This window comes from Salmo salar, chromosome 28 (assembly GCF_965601325.2).
Source record: "Salmo salar chromosome 28, fSalSal1, whole genome shotgun sequence".
NCBI lineage: Eukaryota > Metazoa > Chordata > Actinopteri > Salmoniformes > Salmonidae > Salmo > Salmo salar.
Window position 1 is genome coordinate 24,550,313 of NC_138318.1, and position 23,972 is coordinate 24,574,284.

The following is a 23,972-nucleotide window of genomic DNA, read 5'->3' on the forward strand; positions in this document are numbered from 1 at the left end:
TTCCTTATGGAGAGGAGGCTGGCCGTGCTCCTGTTCCTTACGGAGAGGAGGCTGGCCGTGCTCCTGTGCCTGACGGAGAGGAGGCTGGCTGTGCTCCTGTTCCTGATGGAGAGGAGGCTGGCCGTGCTCCTGTTCCTTACGGAGAGGAGGCTGGCCGTGCTCCTGTTCCTGACGGAGAGGAGGCTGGCCGTGCTCCTGTTCCTGACGGAGAGGAGGCTGGCCGTGCTCCTGTTCCTGACGGAGAGGAGGCTGGCCGTGCTCCTGTTCCTGACGGAGAGGAGGCTGGCCGTGCTCCTGTTCCTGACAGAGAGGAGGCTGGCCGTGCTCCTGTTCCTGACGGAGAGGAGGCTGGCCGTGCTCCTGACGGAGAAGAGGCTGGCCGTGCTCCTGTTCCTGACGGAGAAGAGGCTGGCCGTGCTCCTGTTCCTTACGGAGAGGAGGCTGGCCGTGCTCCTGTTCCTGACGGAGAGGAGGCTGGCCGTGCTCCTGTTCCTTACGGAGAGGAGGCTGGCCGTGCTCCTGTTCCTGACGGAGAGGAGGCTGGCCGTGCTCCTGTTCCTTACGGAGAGGAGGCTGGCCGTGCTCCTGTTCCTGATGGAGAGGAGGCCGGGATGTCAGATGGAACTGCAGATGGGGTGTGGCCTAAATTGTGCTCCTGTATGTGAAACGAGTAGGCTAGAGGAAGTCCCAAAATGGTAACTGCAGAAGGAAGGCTATCCACTAGCTGTAGCTACTGTGACACTTGAAGGGCCCAAAAAGTAAACATACAAATATGAATAATTGAACAATCTCAGTTCTCATCCTCTTTAAAGACAATATCAGCATTCTAGGCTACTAAATATAATGAGGGTTGTTTTTTCCTTGGGATATGTTCTGCTTTTATCCATTACATTTGTGGATGTCTTATAGTTATTTTAGATCAGTGGTTTCCAACCTTTTTTGGTTACTGTACCACCAATTGAATTTTGCTGTGCCCGGAGTACCCCTGAAGTACCCCCTCATGTGCATTTTACCAGTAACCCTATGGTCTCATGTACATTTTACCAGTAACCCTATGGTCTCATGTGCATTTTACCAGTAACCCTATGGTCTCATGTGCATTTTACCAGTAACCCTATGGTCTCATGAGCATTTTACCAGTAACCCTATGGTCTCATGAGCATTTTACCAGTAACCCTATGGTCTCATGTGCATTTTACCAGTAACCCTATGGTCTCATGTGCATTTTACCAGTAACCCTATGGTCTCATGTGCATTTTACCAGTAACCCTATGGTCTCATGTGCATTTTACCAGTAACCCTGTGGATAGGCCAAGTATGCCCAGGAGTCCTAGTACCCCTGGTTGGGAACCACTGTTTTAGATGATCCTATGATTTATATTGAATTCATATTGACATTATTATATTGTTATTATTTTTGTTATTACTGTATGGGGAACTGAACCCAATAAGAAGACGTATTTCTGCACTGATATCTTATTAAAGCGAACTGATCTTACCTGCCGTTTGTGATGTGATACATGTTTCATTGCTTTATTGTCACAGGTCAGTTCCAGTACCATATTTACAATGTGCAGGGATACTGGAGTGGTAGAGGTAGATATGTATAGGAGTAAGATGACTACATGTAGGTATCAGGATGTATGATAAACAGAGTATAACAGAGTATATGATGTGTGTGTGTGTCTGTGTGTGTGTGTGTAGAGTCAGTATGAATGTGTGTGTCACGTGTGAGCAAATTAGGTATGTGTGTGTGTGTGCATAGAGTCAGTGCAAAAATAAAACATATTAACACTTCCTATACAGCCTTCATAATGCATTATAAGCACATTTACAATGCCTTATGAGATACTATATTCCTAATGCATTTTAATGCACAACATCTTCCATTGGACCCGCCAACATTCTAAAATGAAATTCCTATTCACAAAAGACAGGAACTTCATAATGACTGTCATCCAGTGCTTTATGAAAACACTCTCCCTTCTACATAGATATGTAGATCTATTGATATTTGAGCAGTGTCTTATAAAACTGCGAAAGAACATTCCAAAGACACTCACTCACAGTTGACATGGGCTATTAACTAGCTTTTTATATCTATATTCATATCCATCACCTGTTCTGTTGTAAGTTATGCTTCCTGCGAGCCAGCTGTCTTCTGTTTTCTTTAGTCGGGTTTATCTGCAGCTTTTAAATCTCATATAATTCAGTCATATTAAAAGTGCCACTCTCATACAGTGGTTCTTACTTTTGTCCTAGACAAACACACATTGCAGTCAACTCTGACAAGTGCCTGCTGTGGCAGGGTTAGCGTAAGTTCACTCCTCGGGAATAACAACAACACTGCTCCCAGTCACATGAACTTTCTGACACCTTAAGTTTCTTTTGAGACAAAAGCATTTGAAAACATCTAGAAATGTTTCCACATCATGTCTCATCCTGCACTGTGTATGGTTGGTACAGAATTAATCTCGGCACCCAGAACAAGTCTTGTCTGCATGCTGGTCTGGCCAGTTACTCCATTTGGTTCTGGGACGAGAAATAAAATAAGTACTCTGTTATAACACACTATTGCGTCACTCTTTATCACGTAGACAACCAGTGCACCATCCATCCATCTATCTATCCATCTATCTACCTAAAAAACATGAAAATTGTGCCGTCTGGTTTGCTTAATATAATTTATACTTTTACTTTTACTTATGATGCTTAAGTATATTTACTAACTACATTTACTTTTGATACTTAAGTATATTTAAAACCAAATATTATAGACTTTTACTTAAGTAGTATTTTACTGGGTGACTTCCACTTTTACTTGAGTCATTTTACATGAAGGTATCTTTACTCTTACTGTGACAATTGGGTACTTTTTCCACCACTGAATTGAGGTAGCTATGTACTGTACATATACAGTTGAAGTCGGAAGTTTACATATACCTTAGCCAAATACATTTAAACTCAGTTTTTCACAATTCCTGACATTTAATCCTAGTAAAAATGCCCTGTCTTAGGCCAGTTAGGATCACCACTTTATTTTAAGAATGTGAAATGTCAGAATAATAGTAGAGGGAATGATTTTATTTCAACTTTTATTTCTTTCATCACATTCCCAGTGGGTCAGAAGTTTACATACACTCAATTAGTATTTGGTAGCATTGCCTTTAAATTGTTTAACTTGGGTCAAACGTTTCAGGTGGCCTTCCACAAGATTCCCACAATAAGTTGGGTGAATTTTGGCCCATTCCTCCTTTGACAGAGCTGGTGTAACTGAGTCAGGTTCGTAGGCCTCCTTGCTCGCACAAGCTTTTTCAGTTCTGCCCACACACGCTTTTTCAGTTCTGCCCACACATTTTCTATAGGATTGAGGTGAGGGCTTTGTGATGGCCTCTCCAATACCTTGACTTTGTTGTCCTTAAGCCATTTTGCCACAACTTTGGAAGTATGCTTGGGGTCATTGTCCATTTGAAAGACACATTTGTGACCATGCTTTAACTTCCTGACTGATGTCTTGAGATGTTGCTTCAATATATCCACATAATTTCCCTTCCTCATGATGCCATGTATTTTGTGAAGTGCACCAGTCCCTCCTGCACCAAAGCACCCCCACAACATGATGCTGCCACCCCCGTGCTTCACGGTTGAGATGGTGTTCTTCGACTTGCAAGCCACCCCCTTTCTCCTCCCAACATAACAATGGTCATTATGGCCAAACAGTTCTATTTTTGTTTCATCAGACCAGAGGACATTTCTCGAAAAAGTATGATCTTTGTCCCCATGTGCAGTTGCAAACCGTAGTCTGGCTTTTTTATGGCGGTTTTGGAGCAGTGGCTTCTTCCTTGCTGAGCGGCCTTTCAGGTTATGTTGATATAGAACTCGTTTAACTGTGGATATAGATACTTTTGTACCTGTTTCCTCCAGCATCTTCAGAAGGTCCTTTGCTGTTGTTCTGGGATTGATTTGCACTTTTCGCACCAAAGTACGTTAATCTCTAGGAGACAGAACGCGTCTCCTTCCTGAGCGGTATGACGGCTGCGTGGTCCCATGGTGTTTATACTTGCGTACTATTGTTTGTACAGATGAACGTGTTACCTTCAGGCGTTTGAAAATTGCTCCCAAGGATGACCCAGACTTGTGGAGGTCTACAATCTTTTTTTCTGAGGTCTTGGCTGATTTCTTTAGATTTTCCCATGATGTCAAGCAAGGAGGCACTGGGTTTGAAGGTAGGCCTTGAAATACATCCACATGTACACCTCCAATTGATTCAAATGATTTCAATTAGCCTACCAGAAGTTTCTAGAGCCATGACATCATTTTCTGGAATTTTCCAAGCTGTTTAAAGGCACAGTCAACTTAGTATATGTAAACTTCTGACCCACTGGAATTGTGATACAGTGAATTATAAGTGAAATAATCTGTCTGTAAACAATTGTTGGAAACATATATTGTGTCATGCATAAAGTAGATGTCCTAACCGACTTGCCAAAACTATAGTTTGTTAGCAAGAAATTTGTGGAGGGGTTGAAAAACAAGTTTTAATGACTCCAACCTAAGTGTATGTAAACTTCCGACTTCAACTGTAGGTAGCGGTAAAGTGACTAGGCAACAGGATAGATAATAGACAATTGCAGCAATAATAGACAGTGTGCTGTAAATGTACTCTATTTAGTTCTGTCCTTGAGCTGTTCTTGTCTATTAATGTTCTGTATTATGTCATGTTTTATGTTTTGTGTGGACCTCAGGAAGAGTAGCTTCTGCTTTCGTAACAGCTAATGGTGATCCTAATAAAATACCAAAATTCCACCCGGAATGTACAGCCTCGTTGTTGTTATTTTATTGTGTTGCTATTTTTCCTTTAATTTATTTAGCAAAAACTCTGCATTGTTGGTTAAGGGCTAGTAAGCAAGCATTTCATGATAAGGTCTACACCTGTTGTATTCGGCGTGTGTGACAAACATTTGATTTGATTTGATCATCAGTGTGGGGTCCCTAGGGCGAGGGAGACAACCGGCCCGTCTGGTTTCGCAGTTCCTCTTGATGGAGCGCTCACTCCTGCCCCCTCGGGCCTGCCAGCACTGAAGCATGCCAGAGGAGAGAGAAGCTCCAGAACATTGGGCCATTTCAGACATGTTAATTAAAGGAACATTCCAGCCCTGCACTCTCTCTCTGGGTCCCTCGCTGTCTCTCTCAATCTTTCCCTCCTCCTCTCAATCAACCCCCTCTCTCTCTCTGAGTTTCTCTCTCTCTTTCTCTCATCCTTTCTCTCTCTCTCTATCTATCTCTTTCTGTGACTGTGTGAGAGAGGCCTTCGGTGCCAATAACCACAAAACCTGTACCAAACCGCTTCCTTCAACTGGGATGGAAGCAGGATATCTGGCAAATGTATTAGATTAGTGATTATTATGATGCACAGGAACTAATTCATTCACTATTGTCTATTTTAGATCCCAGCTGAAGTGACTGTGAATTCCCCTCTCAGCGGAGGGAGCTGAGGAGAAAGGTCAGAGGGAGATCAGTGGACATATTTTGTGAATGTTTAGGCGGACTGAAGTTTATCAGGACAGTCCACAGTCTGTTTGAGGTGTGTCTGTGCTATGTGAGGTACAGCATTTTGCATCAGGGATCTCTTGAATAGGACAGTTTTTAGGACAGGTCTGAGAAGTACCACCTTTGTCCCCATCTGACCCGATGCGAGATGACACATCAGACGTTCTCAATCCAAACTCTTTCCTCTCAGTGCTAAGTCCAGAAGACCATGAGTCCCCCCTATTGATTTTCTCCAGTTATGCCGCTGGCTAAAGGCCTGCCAACACCATGACACTCCCCCACTCCCGCCTCCCCACCTTTGTTATTGTCCCTATTATTTTAGTTTTTGTTTATGACGCACTTCCTCTTCCGTCCTCAACAGACAGGGGCAGACACAGACTTGAACTACCTCCCATGGCTCCACTTTATTTACCTAGGTAATTTTTTTAATTTTTTTAATGTAACCTTTATTTAACTAGGCAAGTCAGTTAAGAACAAATTCTTATTTACAATGACGGCCTACTCCGGCCAAACCTGAACGACGCTGGGCCAATTGTGCGCCGCCCTTTGGGACTCCCAATCACGGCCGGATGTGATACAGCCTGGAAGCAAACCAGGGACTGTAGTGATGCCTCTTTCACTGAGATGCAGTGCCTTAGATCGCTGCGCCACTGCGCTCCCCCTCCCCAAAAAAATCACATGCTTCGTTAACACTGGTGTGGACTAACAGTAAAATGCTTACTTACGGGTCATTTTCTGACAATGCAGAGTTAAAGATAATAAAATCGAATAAAAATGTAAATTGTGACACGAGGAATAATACGTGTGTGTGTTGGGGTGTTATTCTTGGTAAATAGTATGGTCTGCTGCTTATCATGAGATATTTTAATTCAGGCGAGCAAAAACTTGAGACTTCCTTAACATCAGAGATTGCGCACCAGCCGTTGTTAACAAAGACACACACACACCCTCCCTTCGTCTTACCTGAGTCTGCCGTCCGGTCTTGACGATGCATAGAAAAACTAGCAAGGTATATATCCATGTCCTCGTTCAGGCACGACTCTGAGAAACATTGTTTCTTGCTAGGATAGTCTTGAACGGAGCTTATCCAGTCTGTTCTCCAGTGACTGCACATTCGCCAATAGAACAGAGGGCAATGGCGGTCTATTTGCTCGCTGATGTAGTCTTGTCAGGATGCCGCTTCGCATGCCTCTTTCGCCACTACTTCCTCTTTTGAGTCCCAGGGATTAGGGCCTGGTCCAAAGTTAGTAAAACATCCAGAGCTGCCAACTTGCTGAAGTAGAAATGTTCATCCAAATTGAGGATAGTGATCGCTGTTCTGATGTCCAGAAGCTGTTTTCGGTCATAGGAAATGATGGCGGAGACATTGTGTTAAAAATAAAGTTATGATCAGCAAGACGTCACGTCACTTCAGGGACACCATCTCAATCGTCTGGTCTGTGTGCCCCTGATCCTACCATTGACATAATCTACAGTGCCTTCAGAAAGTATTCAGACCCCTTGACTTTTTCTACATTTTGTTACATTACAGCCTTAATCTAAAATGGATTAAAATATATATATATAACCTCAGCAATCTACACACAATATCCCATAAGGACAAAGCAAAAACAGGTTTTTAGAAAAATATTCAAAACAGAAATACCTTATTTACATAAGTATTCAGAGCCTTTGCTATGAGACTCGAAACTGAGCTCAGGTGCATCCTGTTCCCATTGATCATCCTTGAGATGTTTCTACAACTTGAGTCCACCTGTGGTAAATTCAATTGATTGGACATGATTTGGAAAGGCACACACCTGTCTGTATAAGGTCCCACAGTTGACAGTGCATGTCAGAGAAAAAACCAAGCCATAAGGTCGAAGGAATTGTCCGTAGAGCTCCGAGACAGGATTGTGTCGAGGCACAGATCTGGGGAAGGGTGCCAAAAAATGTCTGCAGCATTGAAGGTCCCCAAGAACACAGTGGCCTCCATCATTCTTAAATGGAAGAAGTTTGGAAACACCAAGACTCTTCCTACAGCTGGCAGCACTACCAAACTGAGCAATCGGGGAAGAAGGGCCTTGGTCAGGGAGGTTACCAAGAACCCGATGGTCACTCTGACAGAGCTCTAGAGTTCCTCTGTGGGGATGGGAAAACCTTCCAGAACGACGACCATCTCTGCAGCACTCCACCAATCAGGCCTTTATGGTAGAATGGCCAGACGGAAGCCACTCCTCAGTAAATGGCACATGACAGTAAAATGCACATGACAGCAAGATTCTCTGGTGTGATGAAACCAAGATTGAACTCTTTGGCCTGGAGGAAATTTGGCACCATCTGTATGTTGAAACATGGTGGTGGCAACATCATGCTGTGCGGATGTTTTTCAGCGGCAGGGACTGGTAGACTAGACTAGGATCGAGGAAAAGATGAATGGAAAAAAGTACAGAGAGATCCTTGATGAAAACCTGCTCCAGAGCACTCAGGACCTTAGACTGGGGCAAAGGTTCTCCTTCCAACAGGACAACGATCCTAAGCACACAGCCAAGACAACGCAGGAGTGGCTTCGGGACAAGTCTCTGAATGTCCTTGAGTGGCCCAGACAGAGCCTGGACTTGAACCCAATCGAACATCTCTGGAGTGAACTGAAAATAGCTGTGCATTGACGCTCCCCATCCAACCTGACATAACATGAGAGGATCTTCAGAGAAGAATGGGAGAAACTCCCCAAATACAGGTGTACCAAGCTTGTAGTGTCATACCCAAGAAGACTCAATGCTGTAATCGCTGCCAAATTTGCTTCAACAAAGTGCTGAGTAAAGGGTCTGAATACTTATGTAAATGTGATATTTAATTTCATTTTAGATTTTTTTTTAGCAAACATTTCTAAAAACCTGTTTACAAATGGAGTAAAATAGTTTTTTTCTCACCCATCTTCAAACAATATTCCGTAATGAAAAAGCAAAAACAGTTTTTGATAAATGTTTGTTAATTTATAAAAACATTTGAAACTGAAATATCACAGTTACATACGCATCCAGATCCTTTACTCATTACCTTGTTGACGCACCTGGGCCATAATGTCAAAGTGAAAACATGTTTAAAAAAAATGTTATTCAAAAAAACCTCTCTAGTCCTTGTAGATGACAAATATAGCCAAAACATGATGCAGGCACCACCATGCTTGAAAAGATGAAGAGTGTAACTCAGTGATGCGTTTTGTTCGATTTGCCCCTAATATAATGCTTTGTATTCAGGACAGTAAGGTAATTTCTTTGCCACATTTTTGGAAGTTTTATTTTAGTGCCTTATTGCAAACAGGATGCATGTTTTGTAATATTTTTATTCTGTACAGGTTTGCTTTTTTTCCACTGTTATTTAAGTTTGTATTGTTAGCAACTACAATGTTATTGATCCTTCCTCAGTTTTCTCCTATCACGGTCATTAAACTCTGTAACTGTTTTAAAGTAACCATTGGCATCCTGGTGAAATCCCTGAGCGGTTTCCTTCCTTTCCGGCAACTGAGTTAGGAAGGACACCTGTATCTTTTGTCGTGTCTTTGGCATCATTAAAACTGAAGACATATTTATCAAATAACTCTCTGTAATTATTATTACGCGATTAACCTGATTAATCATGTAACTGTAATTAACTAGGAAGTCGGGGCACCAAGGAAAATATTCAGATTACAAAGTTATAATTTTCCTAATATAACTTTCAGATATTTTAATATCTGATCAATTAGTCATCGAATTAATGAATTATTATTTACCTCACGCCAGTCTCATTCCAAACGTCGTAAATTGTTGGTTATCTGCACGAACCCAGTCTTCACTATGAATCATCCATACATCAATTGTCTTAGAATAATTTATTTACTAACTAAGTAATTCACAGAAATGCATAACTAACAGTAGATATCGTTACAAAGAAATGATAGAGGAATGTGCCCTAGTGGGCTAAACCGGCATGGCGGCTTGTTAGACAAAAGGGGAGTGGAGGGTCAGCTGAGGAGACACTACAGAGTTGATAATTATAACAATTGAAATGCTAACCCTTTGCACATGAACGCTCACTCATTCGGGAACAATTGCAATCAATATACACTGCTCAAAAAATAAAGGGTACACTTAAACAACACAATGTAACTCCAAGTCAATCACACTTCTGTGAAATCAAACTGTCCACTTAGGAAGCAACACTGATTGACAATACATTTCACATGCTGTTGTGCAAATGGAATAGACAACAGGGGGATATTATAGGCAATTAGTAAGACACCCCCAATAAAGGAGTGATTCTGCAGGTGGGGACCACAAACCACTTCTCAGTTCCTATGCTTTCTGGCTGATGTTTTAGTCACTTTTGAATGCTGGCGGTGCTTTCACTCTAGAGGTAGCATGAGACGGAGTCTACAACCCACACAAGTGACTCAGGTAGTGCAGCTCATCCAGGATGGCACATCAATGCGAGCTGTGGCAAGAAGGTTTGCTGTGTCTGTCAGCGTAGTGTCCAGAGTATGGAGGCGCTACCAGGAGACAGGCCAGTACATCAGGAGACATGGAGGAGGCCAACAACCCAGCAGCAGGACCGCTACCTCCGCCTTTGTGCCAGGAGGAGCAGGAGAAGCACTGCCAGAGCCCTGCAAAATGACCTCCAGCAGGCCACAAATGTGCATGTGTCTGCTCAAACGGTCAGAAACAGACTCCATGAGAGTGGTATGAGGGCCCGACGTCCACAGGTGGGGGTTGTGCTTACAGCCCAACACCGTGCAGGACGTTTGGCATTTGCCAGAGAACACCAAGATTGGCAAATTCGCCACTGGCGCCCTGTGCCCTTCACAGATGAAAGCAGATTCACACTGAGCACGTGACAGACGTGACAGAGTCTGGAGACGCCACGGAGAACGTTCTGCTGCCTGCAACATCCTCCAGCATGACCGGTTTGGCGGTGGGTCAGAAATGGTGTGGGGTGGCATTTCTTTGGGGGGCCGCACAGCCCTCCATGTGCTCGCCAGAGGTAGTCTAACTGCCATTAGGTACCGAGATGAGATCCTCAGACCCCTTGTGAGACCATATGCTGGTGCGGTTGGCCCTAGGTTCCTCCTAATGCAAGACAATGCTAGACCTCATGTGGCTGGAGTGTGTCAGCAGTTCCTGCAAGAGGAAGGCATTGATGCTATGGACTGGCCCGCCCGTTCCCCAGACCTGAATCCAATTGAGCACATCTGGGACATCATGTCTCGCTCCATCCACCAACGCCACGTTGCACCACAGACTGTCCAGGAGTTGGCGAATGCTTTAGTCCAGGTCTGGGAGGAGATCCCTCAGGAGACCATCCGCCACCTCATCAGGAGCATGCCCAGGCGTTGTAGGGAGGTCATACAGGCACGTGGAGGCCACACACACTACTGAGCCTCATTTTGACTTGTTTTAAGGACATTACATCAAAGTTGGATGAGCCTGTAGTGTGGTTTTCCACTTTCATTTTGAGTGTGACTCCAAATCCAGACCTCCATGGGTTGATAAATTGGATTTCCATTGATTATTTTTGTGTGATTTTGTTGTCAGCACATTCAACTATGTAAAGAAAAAAGTATTTAATAAGATTATTTCATTCATTCAGATCTAGGATGTGTTATTTTAGTGTTCCCTTTATTTTTTTGAGCAGTGTATATATTTACGCTCAGTGTGTCTCCGGGATCTCTGTTGAAAAGTTTGTTTCTGTTGGAGAGTCTGTCCGTCCTCTCTCTCTGTCGTGGTTAGAATGGGTAGTTCAGAGTAACATTCATTCATGTCGTTATAGAATAGTTGTTTCGGCAGTTGTCGGTCTTCGCGTTTAATGATACCGAATTCCTAGCTGCAGACTCTCCTTTATCTAACCATATTGTCCGATTTCAAAAAGGCTTTACAATGAAAGCAAAACATTAGATTATGTCAGGAGAGTACCCAGCCAGAAATAATCACACACCCATTTTTCAAGCTAGCATATAATGTCACAAAAACCAAAACCACAGCTAAATGCAGCACTAACCTTTGATGATCTTCATCAGATGACACTCCTAGGACATTATGTTATACAATACATGCATGTTTTGTTCAATCAAGTTCATATTTATATCAAAAACCAGCTTTTTACATTAGCATGTGACGTTCAGAACTAGCATACCCACCGAACACTTCCGGTGAATTTACTAAATTACTCACGATAAACGTTCACAAAAAACATAACAATTATTTTAAGAATTATAGATACAGAACTCCTTTATGCAATCGCGGTGTCCGATTTTAAAATAGCTTTTCGGTGAAAGCACATTTTGCAATATTCTTAGTAGATAGCCCGGCCATCACAGGCTAGCTATTTTGACACCCACCAAGTTTGGCACTCACCAAACTCAGATTTACTATAAGAAAAATTGGATTACCTTTGCTGTTCTTCGTCAGAATGCACTCCCAGGACTTCTACTTCCACACCAATGTTGTTTTTGTTACAAATAATCCATAGTTATATCCAAATAGCGGCGTTTTGTTCTTGCGTTCAAGACACTATCCGAAGGGTGACGCGCCAGCGCGTATCGTGCCAAAAACTTCAAAATATACCATTACCGTACTTCGAAGCATGTCAAACGCTGTTTAAAATCAATTTTTATGCAATTTTTGTCGTAAAATAGCGATAATATTCCGACCGGGAGACGTCGTTTTCGTTGAAAGACTGAAAATGTAAAATGGACTCTTCACGTACACGCGCGCACCCGTTTCATTGTTCTCAGATCGACCACTATCCAAATGCGCTACTGTTTTTCAGCCAGGGACTGCAGAGTCATCATTCAACGTTCTGGCGCCTTCTGAGAGCCTATGGGAGCCTTAGAAAATGTCATGTTACAGCAGAGATCCTCTGTTTTCGATAAAGATGCCCTAGAAGGCCAAGAAATGGTCAGAGAGGGCACTTCCTGTATGCAATCTTCTCAGGTTTTGGCCTGCCATATGAGTTCTGTTATACTCACAGACACCATTCAAACAGTTTTAGAAACTTTAGGGTGTTTTCTATCCAAATCAAACAATTATATGCATATTCTAGTTTCTGGGCTGGAGTAATAACCAGATTAAATCGGATACGTTTTTTATCCGGATGTGAAAATACTGCCCCCTATCCTAAACAGGTTAAAACCGCTTAAGGATCGGACCCTTGTTTTCAATATTTGCCTAAAATGACATACCCAATACTAACTGCCTGTAGCTCAGGACCTGAAGCAAGGATATGCATATCCCTGATACCAATAGAAAGGAAACACTTAGAAGTTTATGGAAATGTGAAATGAATGTAGGAGAATATAACACAGATCTGGTAAAAGATAATACAAAGAAAAAAACATGCGTTTAAAAGAAAATTGTACCATCATCTTTGAAATGCAAGAGAAATGCCATAATGTATTATTCCAGGACAGGCGCAATTTCAATTTTGGCCACTAGATGACAGCAGTGTATGTGCAAAGTTTTAGACTGATCCAATGAACCATTGTATTTCTGTTCAAAATATTGTATCAAGACTGCCCAAATGTGCCTAATTGGTTTATTAATAACTTTTCAAATTCACAACTGTGCACTCTCCTCAAACAATATCATGGTATTCTTTCACTGTAATAGCTACTGTAAATTGGACAGTGCAGTTAGATTAACAAGAATTTAAGCTTTCTGCCAATGTCTATGTCCTGGGAAATGTTCTTGTTACTTACAACTTCATGCTAATCGCATTAGCCTACATTAGCTCAACTGTCCCGAGGGGGACCCACAAATCCTGTAGATTAAGGAATGATTTGTACCAGATACAATGCTCTTAATTTTAGAGATGTTCGGGACCAGTTTATTACTGGCCACCCATTCCAAATCAGACTGCAACTCTTTGTTAAGGGTTTCAGTGACTTCATTAGCTGTGGTTGCTGATCTGTATATGGTTGAATCATCAGCATACATGGACACACATGCTTTGTTAAATGCCAGTGGCAGGTCATTGGTAAAAATAGAAAAGAGTAGAGGGCCTAGAGAGCTTCCCTGCGGTACACCACACTTTACATGTTTGACATTAGAGAAGCTTCAATTAAAGAAAACCCTTCGAGTTCTATTAGATAGATAGCTTTGAATCCACGATATGGCAGAGGTTGAAAAACCATAACACATGTTTTTTTCAACAACAGGTTATGGTCAATAATATCAAAGGCTGCACTGAAATCTAACAGTACAGCTCCCACAATCTTATTATTTCTTTCAACCAATGTCAGTGCAGTACATGTTGAGTGCCCTTCTCTATAAGCATGCTGAAAGTCTGTTGTTAATTTGTTTACAGAGAAATAGTATTGTATATGGTCAAACACAATTTGTTTCCAACAGTTTGCTAAGAGCTGGCAGCAAGCTTATAGGTCTGCTGTTAGAACCAGTAAAGGCGCTTTACCACTCTTGGGTGGCGGAATTACTTTGGCTACTTTGGCCTGAGGACAAAGACTTTCCTCTAGGCTCAGATTCAAAATATGACAGCTAGGAGCTCATTACAATAATACATTGCATGCTTTGCAAGAGATATTTTTTACATTTATATTTTGGTCATTTAGCTGACTCAAATATCCAAAACAACTACTACTACTACTAAGGTAAATAAGCAACTACCTATCATAGTCAAAGCAAGAAAATGTTTTATGTAACCATTACTTAGAATGTTATTGTAGTTGAAGCGTTCTATTGGTCTTTCCTGTTGTCAGAAAACTGTGAACATGATCACTGACAGTTTAAAGCTTCTGTAAAAGCTAACATAAGTGCATGTGACAGATGAGAGCTATAATAAATGTTCAACACTGCAATCTTCAGTTGGTAGCATTTTTCTATTTTGATTGGAATTTAAAAAGAATTAAGTGGAATAATGTTTCCTTCATTGACATGTATATATAAGTTGATTAATATGCGATTGAAATTCATCCATTGAAACAATGACAAAAAACTACGTACAGTATTTTCAGGGTCCGGAAAAAAATAATAATTCAGCTTTCGTTCAGAACCAGAAATAAAACGTCTGGAAAAGACATCTTTGGGTTGTGCAGAGTAATTCAGGATGACATAGCCAGGCATACAATTTAGGAAATGGGCCAAAACAGTTTGATGAGAACAAGCCACTTCATAGTTTGTATTTATCCTGGAACCAAACACAGGCAGGAAAGGAAAACATTGGAGGGGTAATTATATAAAAAAAAATTATATAAAACATACCAAAACAGTTTAACTATGAAAAGCCGATTCTTCCTTCCCAGTTTCCCCCTGGGGTATTATTGTAGCTGTCCTACACATTGATGCCACTGTTGCAAGCTCTTACAGCAAGCCCAAACTGGTCCTTGTGGAGCACCTCAACCCAAACACAGCCCAACTCTTTGTGTGCCTCTTCCTTCCCTTATGAAACAGATTGGAAACAAAACTTTGTCCAGACTTCCATTCTTCTCCAGCTACAACAATTTATCCTTTGTTTCAGTAGACTCAAACAGTTCTTGTCCTTTCTTTTAAGGAAAAAGGAAACAGAGGGAGGTAAAATGGGAGGAACTGACGATTCAAGCTCATCAACTTCCTCCGGATTCATGTTTCCAGTGGAGTATTTAGGCAGGAGTGGTATCAAACAATTCATGTGGGCAGAAACCCTTTAAAAGGACTCCCAAAGGCTATGTTGCTTTATTTTGTACTCTCAAATCCAATCTTCCACAAAGGCTGACACTTCCAGTACAATATCTGTAAAAAAAAACATGCTTGAACACCTTTGTTAAGTACCCTTTAAAAAAGGTGTACCCAACAACCTTTCAACTAAAAGGCTGTAAAACATTAACAAAAGCATGGTGTCCCTAATTCAGTCATCTGAGCACGGTGACCTATAATTAAGTGTGTGTACATAGTGCAGTCATTAGTTAGTAAAAATTCCTTTCTCCTGTCTTTCTCTGGATAGTTGTAATAATCAGTAGTAGCCAGCCTGCACCAGGCCTATGTGTTCATTTGTAATTCATTACAATGAGTTTGGATTTCTTTGCTTCAGAAAAAATATATTTATTGCCGGCCCCTCATCATTACCATCGGCTGTATCTTAACTCACATTGAAAACACTGTGTTAGATCAGTCTGTGTGCCATTTAGGGGAAAACGGGTCTCCAATCATAGACACTGCCTCATGGATAATTACTTTAATAGTCCCTGCACAAGACCGAGATTGTCTGAGTAGAGCTCCCCGCCTTCCTCTGCCAAAATGTTTACGATGATATTTTTTTTTAAATGGCACTGGCATGCTTTTTCTGGGCTAGGGCGGTCTGTTCCCACCGAGGGTAAGGACAGTTCATAAGGACAATTCAACAGAGGTTGTGTCAGCAATTGCACAGACAGCTATGAGTTACGATCCCCCAAAATAGTCTTGTCAACTAAATGAATAGGGCAACTTTTGTCTCAGTTGTATCTATTGAAGCTTGTGGTTGACCGTTCTGCAGCTGAACAATGATGATCATGTTGATGATATCTATCGTAACATCGTGGAAAGATACTCTTTCCTGGGTCATGCTAAGAAGGGAGAACACATTTTAGTATGGTGCTAAAATACTACCTCAATTTAAGTAGTACCTGAATATATCCAATAAGAACACAGATTTTTGGTTTCCGTTGCAAAACATTTTGCTGCAACGTAGCCTCCTGAACACGACCCAGGAAGCACTAATGTGGGTGGTCCCATTAATTAGACTAAACAAACTGATATCTGGATTCTAGAGCATGATGAGTTAGACTCCCGAGTGGTGCAGCGGTCTAAGGCACTGCATCTCAGTGTTAGAAGGGCCACTACAGACCCTGGTTCAATCCTATGCTGTATCACAACTGGCCGTGATCGGGTGTCCCATAGAGCGGCGCAAAGTTGTCCTTGTCTGGGTTAGGCCAGGGTAGGCTGTCATTGTAAATAAGAATTTGTTCTTAACTGACTTGCCTAGTTAAATAAAGGCAAAATATTTTTTTTAAATAAGCTCTGGCCATTCCACTGTTCTCTCTCTACTTCTCACACAACTATTAACATCCCTGAATGAAGGCATCTGGTTCGGGATGATGCTGCACGCAACCCCATCCTGAGCCTGTCTCAAGTTGAGTTGAGCTATCAGAGAACCCATTGTGTAGGGGAGAGAGGAATGCTAGGTGTGAGAAGGAACCTGCTGACTAAGGATAAGAGGCTGAGGCATAGAGGAATAAAGCAGGCCAGGTAACCCTTTAGTTTAAAGCCTGGTATTAACAAAGTACTTACTTAGAAATTACCACCTTAAACTGGGCTGTAAAATAAAAACATTACCGCAGGCGATATAGACACAAAGACTGGATAAAGATGTCTTTATCAAATACTGGAGCCCCCTGCCTAAAAAAATTGGCAATCCGCGATTTCTGCGTATATTTCTGGACTGATATTATGTACTGATATTATGTATACCCATTGATTCTTGAAGAATATAATGTAGAAATGCCTCAGTTGAGCTTAGTTCAACTGTCATACCCCATCAGAACCGAAAATATGAGTAGTTTTTACTCCATTGTTTGTAAACAATGTAAGTGTAAACAACATTGTTGAAACTATCATTTTTATATCATGGATGGTAAGTCCTTGCATCCATAGCTCTGTCTATGAATTTGAGAGTTGTTAAATTTATCCAGCCCCATCGCACAGCTGTTTATCAAATCAATGGCGAGGTTCCAGCTTTTTTGTTTGAACTGCAGATTGTCCCTTTAACTATGAACCTGCAATGTACTTTCAATCATATCTGTCACGTCCTGACCATAGTAAGATGTGATTTTCTATGGTAGAGTAGGTCAGGGAGTGACGGGGGTGTTTTGTGTTTTTCTATGTTTTCTATTTCTATGTTTAAGTTCTAGTTTTTCTATTTCTATGTTGTTGTTTTTTGGGTTGATCTCCAATTGGAGGCAGCTGGTCCTCGTTACCTCTGATTGGAGATCATATTTAAGTAGGGGTTTTTCTTCCTGGGTTTTGTGGGTGATTATATTTTGAGTAGTGTTTGTTTCTCTCTGTGTCACGGTTTGTTGTTTTGTAAATTCAGTTATTTATGTTTTGCAAAGTTTCACGGATTTAATAAAATGTGGAACTACAACCACGCTGCACTTTGGTCCGATCCTTTTGACAGCCGTGACAATATCCAAGTCTGTAGCCTACCTACACAACATGAAACTTGAATAAACAGTGACGCATGAGCATGGCCATATATGCTACATGACCAAAAGTATGTGGGCACCTGCTATAACAGTCTCCACTCTTCTGGGAAGGCTTTCCACTAGATTTTACATTTACATTTAAGTCATTTAGCAGACGCTCTTATCCAGAGCGACTTATGTTGGAACATTGCTGCGGGAACTTAATTCCATTCAGCCAAAAGAGCTTTAGTGAGGTTGGGCACTGATGTTGGGCGATTAGGCCTGGCTCGCAGTCAGTGTTCCAAATCATCCCAAAGATGTTCGATGGGGTTGAGGTCAGGGCTCTGTGCAGGCCAGTCAAGTTCTTCTACACCGATCTTGACAAACCATTTCTGTATGGATCTCGCTTTGTGCATGGGGGCAGTGTCATGCTGAAACAGGAAAGGGCCTTCCCCAAACTGTTGCCAAGTTGGAAGCACAGAATTGTCTAGAATGCTGTAGAACAGGTATTCCCAAACTGGGGTACCCCCAGAGGTAGGCCCAATACCGTCGGGGGTACGCTAAATGAAAATGTGATTCACATTTTAAATAGGTATTCCCAAATATTTTTTTCACATTTTCAAACAGTCCATTTATATTTTCCAACGGGGCTATACATTTGTGCGATGTTTTTTTCTCGCCTGAGTAGCCTCGTTTCACTGCCAAAAATAAAATTAAACCATCTAGTGTTCAGCGAAATAACAACCCAATGTCAAATACAGGTAGCCTAGTCAAATAATTAACATCCAATCACATTAACCGTTGCTCTCTCGTGGGAATTCCACTAATGGTCCGTATGTAGCCAAACGTAGCTTCTGCTCATTCCGTTTGCTCGAAAATTGATTAATGGTTACTACCAGCAGTACTACACCTGCACCTGTCGACGAAACAAGTTGTTCTGCTTCCACGAGCACATCCAATGCTAGCATCAGTAATTCAACATTTGTTGTTAGCCCAGCTAGCAAAAACACTGACAGTTGTAAATTTGATGCAGCCGAAGAGCTACTGCCCCCTTTCCCGGGAAAGCACCGAACAACAGACAGGAACGTTGGACCATCGAAGAGGTGCAAATATGATGAGAACTACATTGATTTGGGGTTGACCTATATTGGGAGTAGTGCCTTTCCTCAGTGACAGTGTGTTATACCTGCAAAAAGTACTATCTCACAACTCGATGAAACTTTCACTCTTACTCAGACATTTAGAAACAAAACATGCCAATTTGAAAAATAAGCCATGGGAGTTTTTAGAGCGAGAATTAAGACAACTTTCGAGTAGTAAGACATGTATAAAAGCAACCGATACCATTAATAAGAAGGGGCTAGAGGTGAGCTACCGAGTGGCTCACCGGTAGGCAAGCCCCATACTATTGTGGAGGACCTAATTCTTCCTGTTGACGCTGATATGGCTGGGACAATGCTGAGGGAAAAGGCCAAAAAAACTATACAGACAATTACATCATCAAACAACACCATTTCACGACGCATCAGTGACAATACAACCCAACATTGCGGAGTTATGTGCATCCTTTCAAGCACACCCTTCTCATTAACCTGTGGGGAGTCGTTTGGAACTCGGTAGTGAGTGTTGCGACTGAGGACAGACGATTTTTAAGGGCTACGCACTAAATCACTCGACGGTCCCATTCTATGAGCTTGTGTGGCCTACCACATCGTGGCTGAGCCATTGTTGCTCCTAGACGTTTCCACTTCACAATAACGGCACTTACAGTTGACCGGAGCAGCTCTAGCAGGGCAGAAATTTGACAAACTGACTTGGTGGAAAGGTGGCATCCTATGACGGTGCCACGTTGAAAGTTAATGAGTTCTTCAGTAAGGCCATTCTACTGCCAATGTTTGTCTGAGGAGTTTTCATGGCTGTGTGCTCGATTTTATACACCTGTCAGCAATGGGTGTGGCTGAAATAGCCGGTTCCACTAATTTGAAGGGGTGTCCACATACTTTTGTATATATAGTGTGTCTCCATTAGACACTCCTGAACCCTGTCCAATTAACCAGGAGATTAACTCTTGACGGTGTGAGTTCCACTGTGGTGCTAGCCCAACAGGGTGCCATGTCGCTGCCCAGCCGCTGATCCTGTTGGGGAGGGCAGTGGAGCGGCAGGCATAATGATTCCTCCCAACCCATCAGAGGGCACACTGTCCTGGGAAAGAGTGTTCAATGTCCCAGCTAATGTGGCCAACCCAATGCCAGTCCCGTCTCTAATGGGGGGGGGGGATAATGTTCCATCACTGCAGTTGATTCTATGCAAGCCTAGCGGCAGTAATCCAATATGGGTTGAACAATGTCGTTAAGGGGCATGGATGACATGGTGGGAGCAAAGACATGAAGGTTGTTAACCCCTGTGATGTCACAAGTCCCTCTGCACTGCTAGAACACAGGGAAGGTACAAGACTGAGGAGAATCTACCTGCTCCTCATATTCCAATGCTCCTCTCTATTTCCTATCACTCCTCTCCTCTTCTGTTCTGGACTATTTGTTCCCTAATATAAAATATGCCATTTAGCAGACACTTTTATGCAAAGCAATTTACAGTCATGTGTGCAAACATTTGACATATGGGTGCCCACGGAATTGAACCCATAACCCTGACATTGCAAGCACCATGCGCTACCAATTGAGCCATACAATACCACAGAAAGTGAAGTGGACAAAATAGCTGAATTATGACTGTGACTGAACAGCCAGCTTGTACTGTATGTTCAGTCTTATTCAGAACACTGGCTAAATCAAAAAGAGGATTGTAAAGGATCTGTTTTCAATCTTATCATGTGTTGACCCCTGACTTTCCTGTGGGACTCTGCCTAATCCCAGGGCAGTTGCCTGATGGTCTGACGGTCTGATCCAAAGGCAGTTTGTTTGTGTTAGACTCTAATCCCAGGGCAGAATGTTATTCTGATAGTCAGATCCCAGGACAGTTTCTATCTCACTGTAAACAAAACCCCTCTTTCTCATGATAACTGCAGTGGATTATTGCCAATAATTAATATGTAGCCATTCAGATCCTTCAAATTCTTTTCATTGTTTCCACATTTATGTACGCCATCATATAAACTCCTCATTAGTTACACACAACTAACAATAAAAGATAAGGCTAACCTGTGTGGACAACAGAAAAGGTCCGAAAAATCCCCCAGGAAAGGCTCCTGCAAAGAGTGTTCAGGCCTCTGTTTGTCAGAGAGTAGCAAACAAAATGTCAAAGGATATAAGAGCGAGAGAAAGCAGTTTTATTCAAAGAAGAAAAAAATCTCATGGTCTTGAAGAGAAGTACCCATCCAATCGATTTGAATTTCAGAAAGAAACAAAAAATAGACAGCAAGTGATTATATTCTGTCAATATAGAAACATCAATACAACTCAAGGAGACAGGATATCCTTTACAGTAAAAATGAAAAATAAACAAATTCTTTCAAATAAGGTGTCAGGCAGGAATCATTTTCAGGATGTGTTTTATAGATAGATGAAACGGTTGCCTCTCCTGGGTTTTCTCTCTAACTTTTGTATTACGATATTAGGAGTGAAGAGTGTTCGCTACAAAAATCTTCTATTTCACACATTTTCAGACACATGTTAAACTGTCAGCAGTTTCCATCCATAAACAATTACAGTCTCCACCCCTGGCCAAAAATAAGATGCATCTTTACTCCTAGAGTAAAGGACTTGTAGTTTGTTCTGGGGTTGTTGATGTTCGTTTTTTTAGGGGGAGCTGCAGAGGTTGCTTTTTTATATCATTATTTTTCAAGAAAGGAAATCACATAGAAGAAGTCCCTTAGATAGGGATATACAGCACCTTGGATAGGGATATACAGCACCTTGGATAGGGATATACAGCACCTTGGATAGGGATATACAGCACCGTGGATAGGGATATACAGCACCTTGGATAGGGATATACAGCACCTTGGGTATATCATATCATGATAACCAGGCGGCGAATCGCATCTCTGCATGTCTGTCAGACATATCAGTGTGGATGACGGATCACCACCTCATGCTGAACCTCGGCAAGACGGAGCTGCTCTTCCTCCCGGGGAAGGACTGCCCGTTCCATGATCTCGCCATCACGGTTGACAACTCCCTTGTGTCCTCCTCCCAGAGTGCTAAGAACCTTGGCGTGATCCTGGACAACACCCTGTCGTTCTCCACTAACATCAAGGCGGTGACCCGATCCTGTAGGTTCATGCTCTACAACATTCGCAGAGTACGACCCTGCCTCACACAGGAAGCGGCGCAGGTCCTAATCCGGGCACTTGTCATCTCCCGTCTGGATTACTGCAACTCGCTGTTGGCTGGGCTCCCTGCCTGTGCCATTAAACCCCTACAACTCATCCAGAACGCCACAGCCCGTCTGGTGTTCAACCTTCCCAAGTTCTCTCACGTCACCCCGCTCCTCCGCTCTCTCCACTGGCTTCCAGTTGAAGCTCGCATCCGCTACAAGACCATGGTGATTGCCTACGGAGCTGTGAAGGGAACGGCACCTCCATACCTTCAGGCTCTGATCAGGCCCTACACCCAAACAAGGGCACTGCGTTCATCCACCTCTGGCCTGCTGGCCCCCCTACCTCTGAGGAAGCACAGTTCCCGCTCAGCCCAGTCAAAACTGTTCGCTGCTCTGGCACCCCAATGGTGGAACAAGCTCCCTCACGATGCTAGGACAGCGGAGTCAATCACCACCTTCCGGAGACACCTGAAACCCCACCTCTTTAAGGAATACCTAGGATAGGATAAAGTAATCCTTCTAACCCCCCCCCCCCCCCTTAAAAGATTTAGATGCACTATTGTAAAGTGGTTGTTCCACTGGATATCATAAGGTGAATGCACCAATTTGTAAGTCGCTCTGGATATGAGCGTCTGCTAAATGACTTAAATGTAAATGTAAATGTAATATCATATTGCTGTGCTGCTCTCTCTCTCTCTCTCTCTCTCTATATATATATATATATATATATATATATATATATATATATATTTGTCAATAAAGTGTTTTATTCATTTATCAACATGACATTACATAACACTAATAACAACAAAAACATAACACTCAACAAGACAGCACCTTTCAACCATATATCAGTGGTTGGAATATTAAACAGCAAATAAAAATAAATAAAAATAATTACACAAAAAAATGGCAAAAAAAAAACACCCATTACATATATATTTGTTCTAATGTATGCCCTAGCATCTCACCCGCACGTCCATTATATAATTCAAAAAGTGTTCCCATATCTTACTAAATTTCCCTTTCCTCTTCTGTAATTTTGCTATCATTGATTCATAAGATACAGTCTCCACCATGAGTTTGAAAATCATAAAATAAACCTTCCCCCTCTGTAGGTTTGTCAACAACAAAAAGCTAAACTCTTCTTCAATAGTCTAGTCATTAACAGATTCAAGTGAAAACTTTCTTGCTGATTTGAGTCAGACATAGACTGTTGGTGAGAACAGATCACAGCATTATGCAGAATTTGACATTCCGCTGATTTAAAGGTGGAAAAAAATAAAGAGAGGCTGTCATTCTCATCAGTCTAATCTCATTATATATCTAATCTCCGGGCAATAACAGACATGCAGCTGAATTCAACCAGATCGATCAATCTCGCAAATCGATCTGACCATCACATCTGGTAGTCTGCAGGGCAGTTGGTAGAGCATGGCTCTTGCAACGTCTGGATAGTGGGTCTGATTCCCAGGACCACTCAAATGTAAAACATTTATTCACGCATGACTGTAAATTGGTTTAGATAAAAGCGTCTGCTAACTGGCATAGATTATTATATATATTACATCTCAAAATAATGCATTTTGGGACCATGTCTCAAACAATGGTTTCAGCTACATCTATGAGCTATTTGTCTTGAATATCTGTCTTTTGAGTAACCTTGTGACCCAGCCAGTTGGCTACCTAACCCTTTGACGACCTGTTCAACCCAGGGTTTGAAGGTTTCCTGTGGGGGCTGACAAGGCACTCGGAGCACATACAAGAAGAGAGCACCCAACTGCAGCGAAACCACAGCTTCCGGGTTGGTATCACAAGGGCTGAGCTTTCTCATGAGAACCTTCTCAACTCTTTACCTCCTAACACTTAACTCACAGACAGACTGTACACACTTGTCTGTCTGCGTCTATAATTGTCTTTGTGTGTTTGTGTGTGTTTGTTTGTTTGTTTGTTTGTTTGTGTGTGTGTGTGCGCATGC